This window comes from Lagopus leucura, unplaced genomic scaffold (genome assembly GCF_019238085.1).
Source record: "Lagopus leucura isolate 7727_CA_CO unplaced genomic scaffold, USGS_WTPT01 Super-Scaffold_100004, whole genome shotgun sequence".
Lineage (NCBI taxonomy): Eukaryota > Metazoa > Chordata > Aves > Galliformes > Phasianidae > Lagopus > Lagopus leucura.
This window is the reverse complement of record NW_024962264.1, coordinates 4,212,175-4,219,628: the sequence shown is the minus strand read 5'-3', so window position 1 is coordinate 4,219,628 and position 7,454 is coordinate 4,212,175.

Sequence of the window (7,454 nt, the reverse complement as noted above, 5' to 3'; positions counted from 1 at the left end):
AATTTTCCAAGTGTTTTTTTAATGTTTGGACCTAATGGATTATTTAACTAATTAACACGATTTACAACAACTCTGAAGGTAACTTTATCTTGAAATTATATGCTTGCATGGGCTATCTATATTCCCTTAACTTTGTGCTGTCATTTCTCTCAAGTCTATTTTTAATACATAACATGCACTGAGGTTCATAAAAATATCAGACTCTTCAGAGTGCTTTTATGTGACATATTCACAGTTATTTTTAACTGCTTTCAAGACTGTTTTGGGAACTGCAGACTCCACTCTTCCCAAGTGTTCCCAATGCCAATAGATGATGCACTGAAACTTCACACGAGCTGCAGGTAGAAAAGTGTGCCTAAATACAACCCCCATACAGCACGTCAAGAGGTGGTGACAGCTAGCATTATGTGCACAGCAGCTTCATAATATTTACCGTGACACACTGCTCATGCAGCCCACAGGTTGTGTGACGAGCTTTTCAAGCTTTGCTAGGAGGAGCGTGTGTACTGAAAATCTACTTCCTTTGGAGATACGGTTGGATCAGACTGATCCCTGGTTATGCCTTCAGTTGGTCCCCCCCCGAGTAACAGACATGAAATTCAACAAACCTCTGGGTCTGCCAACTGTATTTCATTCTAGTAATCAGCTAGCAAAGTCAGTCAGCAAAAACACAAAATTGAATCTGATTTATTTGGCCAAAGCATATTTAGTTCTCTGATAAATTGACTTAAAGGAACAGATATGGATATGCATACATTCTTACCTGTGCTTGGTTTCTTATACTTCACTCAGTTCTCACCCGATTCATTTTTTTTTTCCCCATCAGTGGCCAGCCCTGACATCCTAGGCAGTTCTTTCGCTGATTATCCCCTGGTTGCCTTTTGTACTGCAGAACTGCAAGCACAGTCACGCTTCCATGTGCAAACTCTCTTGAAACAATCAGGAAAAAAAAAACAAATAAACCCATCATTAAAAACATGGCCTCTGCATAATCAACAAGTATACGGATAAGTTAGGGAGGTCTGTAGAGAACGTATGGCTGAAAAGATTATCACATTGGAAAGGGATAATTGGAAATGAATGGAAAAGCTTACCCGTGTCCTGGGCTTTCAAGAAAAACTCCAAGAGGAGGGATCTCCAGAGAGAGACCCTTCCCCTGTGGCAGTCAGTCCTTAAATGGGGGGTCTAAGAGAGGTGCAGCCAGGCTCCATCCTTTCTGGTCACACAGCTGGATCGCCTTCACCTGTGCTCCCAGGGCTGTCTCAGTGCTTGCTTCAGGTGATCGTGACTCCGTAGTTCTATACAGCCTCTACGTTTGGCTACTAGTTGAAATTATCTTTATTCAGCGATGAGAATATTACTGAAGGACATTTAAAGTGAACACATTAAGTCTAGTTTTCATTTGAACCAAAGTGAGGGCTCTTCCACCTTTATTTTTTACTTCTGTTATCCTTCTCAGACACTGCATTTGTGAACAACCTAAGATAAAATAGTGAGAGAGCTGAATGAGGTGAGGGCCAATAGATCTGTCCTTTTTTGAGAAAGAAGCTACTATTACAGTACCACATGGTGAGCACGATGAGAAGATTTGTTCATTTATTTCCAGATTGTCAGGCATTACCTAGAGAAATTGGAAAGCAAAGATGATACAGCAACAGTGGATAAACAGTAGTTCTTTAGCTCTATGCCATTTCTAAAAATCACTAGTGCTTGATCTCCTTTCTAAAAACATAAGAAAATAAACAGTTGTGACTCTCCTTGGTCAGCTGGCAGGCTACAGACGGTGGTACAGGAGAAATCTTTTCAACAAGGATCTTACCTATATACTCTGCATTATAAAGAAAATGGACTCCCTTACCGAGTGTTTTTCATCTTGACTATGCCATACACAATAAAAGGGAAGAAAATCTGAAATGATCAACAAATATTTGCCAAGGATTAAGCACAAAGTTTGAAGATCTTCCTGTATAAAATTTTTTTTTATCATTTAATTGCCAAGAGTTTATGCAATCAAATGAGGATTGTTTCACATCTAAGAGTTAACACCCTAATATTTCGTGATGACAGCTCAATTTTGACTCATTCCAATTGGTATGAGCAATAGGGAAAGTGTATGAAATACTCTACTGTTCACTAATAACATAACTAAGTCCATTTGAGATTTTACTTAAAAAAAAACAAAAAAACAAAAAAACACACCTTTTGGTCTCAAAATACAGCATTTATCAGTATCCAAATCCTCCTTTGAGATGCTAGCTGCTTTCAACCTTCTTAATTTCAAAAGGATGGGGAAAGTGGATTTTATTTCAAGTACCATATAAATTAAGTGTATTTGAACTACATAATTATTTCATATTCTAAGAATAACTTTTAATTAATTAAATGTCAGTATAATTTGAAGTAATTTCATTTGAAGTATGTGGCATTAATACCATTTTCTGAATTTCCATTTTCAAAGGCATAACATCAGACTCACTGGAATAGGCTCCCCAGGGTGGCGATTGAGTCCCCATCCCTGGATGTGTTTAAGAACCGTTTGGATGTGGTGCTCAGGGACGTGATTTAGCAGAGGGCTGTTAGAGGTAGGGTAGGATGGTTAGGTTATGGTTAGACTTGATGATCTTTAAGGTCTGTTCCCACCTGAGTGAATCTATGACCGTATGATTCTATGATTAAAGCATACTTAGCAATATTATGAACTTGTAGTCACCAAGATTGACCATTTGCTAAAAAGGAGAATAGAATTCCAACTTCTTTGTAGAAATATGGAAAGGAGAGAGAAAGATTATAAAACTGTGGAGACTTACTCTCAGTGTTAACTTGCACTCCTTTTTTAATTTTTTTTTAATACTGTGTATTTATTACAATTAAACTATTAGTAGAATTTACATATTTACCTTTCTCAAAACAAAATATTTTAATTTCATTTTGTATCAGAACTGAATACAGTGTATTACACATGAAAAATACTCCCCACAGATAACTAGTCTTAATGGCTGTCACTACACTCGTGATTTGGTTTTGAAATCTAAATATCTATTTCTTCTAATGACATCTTCTATTGTGCAGCTTTTACTTTTTTTGTTTCTAGCTGCTCTTAAATTTCCCATTTGGATACACCCAGCAAATTGGTATATTGCAAGGGGACACTAAAATAAGGAATGTAATGGAGACAAGCTGAAAGGGCTCAACTTAAATAGAAAATAAGAGGAAAAATTCTTTAGTTGTAGTACTACAAGTTATTGCTACGAATTCCTGGGACGTTCCTTTATTGTAATCACAAAAGGCATATAGTGATTAAATTATTATTATATTAATCTCAGTGACTAATGTTGTTAAAACCTGCGTGAAAAATTCAGCCCTTTCTAGAGAGCTCCTTTGTGGTTGATATGAGATTTTTTAAAGCTACTGTTAGTTTTCAAGGCCACTTTCATCTCATTTTAAGATATAAGTAAAAAAAATACTGCAATACTTCATCTGATTGGCCTTGAATTACAGATCCACAGTGATTAGAGACACTGTATTACTGCACAGGCTGTGCATAAAGACCAAGTGATGGGAATGTCATTTCTAGCACTTGATGCAGCTCTCTCAGTGTAAAATACGAAGGAAAGCAAGATTGCAAGTGCCAAATACAAGCTATCCAGCTCCAATAGAATAAGCCATGAAACTGCAGTTCCAGGGTTTTAGATGTAAATAAATAAATAAGGTTGAGTCGAAGCAATTCTTCTTACAGTTGCATTCAAGTATCCAGCACAGACTAAGACCAGATTGGGTACCCCTACTTGAACTGTGTGCATATCTTCACAATAAGGTATAGATGCTTATCTAAACCAACGTGACAGACTATAATTTAGGATACTATGTGCCATAAGGTTACAAGAGATAAGACACTACACTTTTGAAAAGTTTTAGGAGGTGTTGGTGAAATTGGTGTGCTCAGTTCTGAGGACTCCCATTTCAAAAAGAATTTGGTAAATTTAAAACATATTCACAAGAGTAAACTGATAAATGCCCAGTATAATGTCTGATAGATGCTAATCAAGCTTCATTTATTTCGTTTACAAGAAGACAACTAGGTGACAACTTGGTCATAGGGAACCAGTGCAAACGGGGAAGACAGCTGGTAAAAGTTCAGTGCACTCAAAAACATTATAGAAATAAAGGTATGAAGTGATCGAATAGAAGGAAGCTGAAACTGGCAAATAGAGGCTAGAAATAGAGCATAAGTAGTTGGGCAGCAACAAAGGCAAATGATCAGTGGAACAACACACACAATAGAGTATATATCACAGATGTTAAAGCACCACCACTTCTCACTCTGGAAGACATACTTACTTACATCCTTCATGCTGATGCCATGGGCTTGATGCATATTCCTTTGAGCAATGCAGAACAGAGCATAGTATGACCTGGGGAAAAGATGCACAGGAATCTGACAAGAATGTCCACTATTACAGGCACAGCTGATGGCGAAACCCCAGCCTCCCTTTTCCCTGTGTCACATTACTCACGATTGCATCAGTGAAGATCCACAAGACACAAGGAAGTTCCCCAGGCCCCCCCCCCCCCTTTTTTTTTTTGATCAGCACATACATACGGTATTTTTTAGTACATTCAAATTGTAAATTTAAAAATTATCTAATTGTTAACATAATTGTGTGAGGAAAACACAAAATGTAATGTATTAGATAGGACAGATGAACCGGTAGTACATAGGTAGGTTTTTGACAAGTTATCACATTTAGTACTGTGTCCTTCTCTAGCTTCCTTGAAATATTCAGTGTATTGTAAACAGAGTAAGTTCTATATTGCTGTACTCCTGTGCTGACCTGACCTTTCAATTAATCTCCTTTTGGTAACCAAGTATTCACTGTCATCACATCACATTTAATCCTGGTATAGAGGGAAGCAGTACAAAAAAGAGAGGGAGGGAAAGCGAAGGAGGAAAGGAGGAAGCACATGGAGAGAGAGTTTTTCTCCTTTCCTCTTTCAATCTCCATTTCATGTACGTGGGCAAGCAGCTAAACATGATTTATTAAAGCACATGGTCTCTTTTAAAAGGCATCAGAATAACGCTGGAAAACTTACTCCTACCAACAACTGTTTGTTTTTAAATAGTCTTAATTTTCTCTTTGAGGTACAAAAGAATGAACAAGCATTTTACACTTACTCCAAACTAGATTTACTTTTGATTCTTTCATTCCATCAAACTTACAGACATCTATTGGGAATGAGAAATACGTGCAAATGGGTGGACTTGGTTTTAGAGATGGTGGATGTTTCATTCAAAGTTACACAGTACACATCCAACAAGATTTGTTTAAATTGAATAATAAATACACTGCATTGTATTTTGTATTCTATCTTCTAGTTCTTGCCGTTCCTGAATGGAATGTTATATGTAGTCTTTACAACTGTGAAGGCATCAGTTTTATTTCTGCAAGATTGCTAATCACCTGATGATGTGAAGCTTTGAAAAGAATATCCAGTGCCATGACTGCTTTGACAGAACACTGGAAAGGAACTGCACAACAATTTGATACCTGAATGACGGGCTACTGCTGTGGAAATATCTTCAGCTGCACAGTCTGTTATATATACATGACTTGTGGATCTGTTTGGCATTAGCATGGGCAATGTTGTGAAAAATGAGCTGTGGGAATGTAACTACTCATAATCCTTAGAGAAATTACATTCTATGACAGCCAAGGTACTTAAATATTATTAAAAAATAAAATTTCAGTCCTGGACTCAGCGTACTTAAGATTCCTATGTACTGATGGGCACCTATAATGAGGAAATGTGTTTTCAATTAGGTGCTTAGCTTCAATTAAGTATGTAGCTCCCTCCAAAGAAATTATGGCATTAAGAGTAATAAGAACCCAGGCACAATCTCTGTAGAAATCATGATGGTAACACTTCTAAGGTGCTAATCACTCTTAAAGTTAATTTCAAATGAATCGAAATAGCCACACCAGAAGAAAAGCAGAATTGTTTCTGTATGTAGGAAGTCGCATAGATTCTAAAATGGTAACGGTCATTTTGTGGACACAGCTATAAGGTTATCAGGCTGGAATCCTTACCTGTTTTTTTGACACGTACCTGAAGAAGGACAAGCATTCCTGACTCTTTTCTCCAGTTACCGTTTACTACAAGCGCACACAAAATGGAGGAGGTCTGTTGGTATCCTGGGACTCCTAACAATTCACCTAGAAAAACACACAGCATTTCAGAACCTTGGTCTCCATCCAACCTCTTGCTGAGGATGTCACCTTCTTTCCAACGGAACACAAAATGATCAAATTAATGAGACTTTTGTCCAGTATTCCTGATGAAGATCTAGAGAATATATATATTTTATTTCACTGCTTGCTGTTCAGCTGGTGATGGTAGCCAGTTTCAGGCTCAGTCCCCCCCTGCCATTTATTTAAGCAGTATTTTCATTCTTCCAGCACAATACTCAGACACATTTGTTTATATGGTAGCATGTAATCTGTGCCATGAACGCCGGACTGTCTACTGACAGACAACTGTCCTGATGCAAAAAGTAGTTTTAAAAATATTACATCGTTGTTACTTGTGAGAGGAAAGCTTTAAGACTGCATTCTGACCAGCAAGTAAGATTTCTCTCTAGGTCTGAGAAACAATTCTCATCCAGGTGCTCAGCTTCACTTGGAAATCCTGGTAGGTGGTATACTATCACAATTCTCTGGACAGTTTGTTGAAGCATGCATGACAATTTCAGTGTCAGTGGCTAAAAGGAGAGAAATGATTCCCTAAAGGCCCTTTTTACTGATTATCAAGAATCCCCAGAGAGATTTGCTAAAAGCTGGGTCAGTTCTCCAGAGGGGGTCATTCCACTGTGCTCTCTAATGTTTTTCTTTCTATTATGCTGAAAGAGCCCTGTTCATTATGCAAAACACTCATTCAATTAACATTCTGTGTCATCAAAAAGTATTTAAAGCTAACTTTAGGCTTTATGTGCTGTGGCCTATTTTTCACACTGCACAGAAAGTACAACCTTTTTGTTTTACTCTAATTAGGTTGTTTCCTGCTTGAAATGAAATATGTATTAACTACTACATTTGAGTTTTAAATTCAATTTTTAAGGCAACTTGAGATGAAATTCATGGATAAAGAGAAAAATAAGTGTCAAAGACTCAAATTCTTCTTCTTGATATTAATTTTTTCTGTGACTTCTGACTCATTAGCAGTCAGCTTCCAGCTGTCCCATTTATAAACAATCTCTCTATTGACAATACAGTCTGTCACTAGCTATTTAATGCATTATGATGATGATCTATATGGTATTAAGAACACCACTGCTGTGCATCCCTCTGGGAAAGCGACTGTTGTGAATTACACTAGAGTCCTTGTTCCACAGAGCAGTTTCTCTCGCGAAAATAACGCTGTTGCTTGAATACCAAATGTCATCCAGCTCTTTCAAATAT